This window comes from Aethalodelphis obliquidens, unplaced genomic scaffold, assembly GCF_003676395.1.
Source record: "Aethalodelphis obliquidens isolate GAN/ISIS:26980383/991018 unplaced genomic scaffold, ASM367639v1 scaffold50, whole genome shotgun sequence".
In the NCBI taxonomy this organism is placed as follows: domain Eukaryota; kingdom Metazoa; phylum Chordata; class Mammalia; order Artiodactyla; family Delphinidae; genus Aethalodelphis; species Aethalodelphis obliquidens.
In genome coordinates this window covers 4428033-4429879 of record NW_020837994.1, presented here as the reverse complement: position 1 = coordinate 4429879, position 1847 = coordinate 4428033, and the positions used below count along the sequence as shown (strand labels likewise).

At 43.2% G+C, this 1847-nt stretch overlaps 1 long non-coding RNA gene across 3 annotated transcripts in view; it reads left to right on the top strand.

Moving 5' to 3' along the window:
• Positions 1 to 923, top strand: part of LOC113607802 (uncharacterized) — an 88360-nt gene extending 87437 nt beyond the window's left edge. For all 3 annotated transcript variants that reach the window (XR_003428082.1, XR_003428081.1, XR_003428080.1), the window contains one exon: positions 523 to 923. This is a non-coding gene — a long non-coding RNA (uncharacterized LOC113607802). The remainder of the gene's footprint in view (positions 1 to 522) is intronic.
• The last annotated feature ends 924 nt before the right edge of the window (positions 924 to 1847 follow it).

Genomic DNA, 1847 nt, shown 5'->3' with positions numbered 1-1847 from the left:
GCAGGCGGACTCTCAATCACTGCGCCACCAGGAAGCCCTCTTTTTTTAAAAAAAAATTAACTAATTAATTTATTTTTGGCTGCGTTGGGTCTCTGTTGCTACGCATGGGCTTCCTCTAGTTGCGGCGAGCAGGGGCTACTCTTGGTTGCGGTGCGTGGGCTTCTCATTGCCGTGGCTTCTCTTGTTGCGGAGCACAGGCTCTAGGTGCGCGGGCTTCAGTAGTTGTGGCACCTGGGCTCAGTAGTTGTGGCTCGTGGGCTCTAGAGCACAGGCTCAGTAGTTGTGGCGCATGGGCTTAGTTGCTCTGCGGCATGTGGGATCTTCCTGGACCAGGGCTCGAACCCCTGTCGCCTGCATTGGCAGGCAGGTTCCTAACCACTGAGCCACTAGGGAAGTCCTCTCAGATGGTTCTAATCTGGGAGACATTCTATATGTTTCTCTGAGGTTATGGCAGAAGTGAGACCCTCAATAACACACTCTACATTGGTTTTCCCTTCCCCCTGTCTCATTTCTGTTTTCTAGGATCACCTCCCAAATAAACTACCTGAACCCAAGTATTTATCTTAGGCTCTGCTTTTTGGGAAATCTAAACTTAGTTAGCTGATACCAGGAGTGACCTCAGAGTGAACACCCTCAGGATGGATTCTGGAACTGAATCACTCACTGATCAGATGGCAACAAGGACTCTGCTGTTGATGATAAGTTGAGCAGTGATAACCCCTGATATGCTGTGCAGTCACAACGACTAAACTCTTCACCTGTGGAAGACCGGAAGTACAAGTGGAAGGAACACACCAGATTATGTAGTAGCTCTAGCACAGGGATTCTCAGCCATTTAAAAAAATATTGTCCCCCTAGGGAGAAAAATTAAATTAATTTAAAGTATTCTGGGTGGGAGGTGGGCAAAAGAGGTGAAGGTGATCAAAAGGTACAGCCTTCCAGTTATAAATAAGTCTGGGAAATGTAACGTACAGCATGGTGACTATAGTTAAACATGCTGTTTTGCATATTTGAAAGTTGCTAAGAGAGTATGTCTTAAAAATTCTCATCACAAGAAACAAAAATTGTAACTGTATATGGTGATGGATGTTAACTGAACTTATGGTGGCAATCATTTCCTAATATATACATGTATTAAATCATTATGTTGTACACCTAAAATGAATAATACGTTGTATATCAATTATAACTTAATAAATTATCCCTAGCCAGGGAAATGAAATACTAAGGAATAAGATTTTGTCAAAGAGGACACAAACCATTATAAAATCTAAGATGCGTTTTGCCCAACTAAGAACAAGTTTTCACTTCCTTGGAGGTTGATATTGTCATTATTGAGAATGCACGCTCTAGCGCTTGAATGGGATGGGAGTAATGTTCATTATAATTCATGGAATTGACTGGAACTATCTTAAAAGCCCTGAAGAAAGAGAAATTCAGGCTCAGGTCATCCACCTATCAATTCAGGACATGTATGAGATCCAGAAGACCTACATGGAAGGTTTTTTTAAAACCCTCTTTTCCTGCAGCTAGAGAGCAGATTGTGCTGAAAATCAGGCCCAGAATGTAACAGTTGGGGTTTCAGAGACCCCTTGACTGTTCTCTTATGCTAAAGTCAGCGTTCCTGTGGGGAGTGGGATGAGGCCTGGGATGGAGACATTTGGGTAGATGCAACTGAGAATCTGGCACCTCTAACAAGAAGCCCTTCCCACTTGTTAGCATAAGCAGTCACCCTTGACTTGAGACTGTGTCAGGTTCCTATTGCTGCTGTAACAAACTATCACAACTGTAGTGGCTTAATACAGCAAACATTCATTATTTTACAGTTCTGTGGTCCGGAAGTCTGA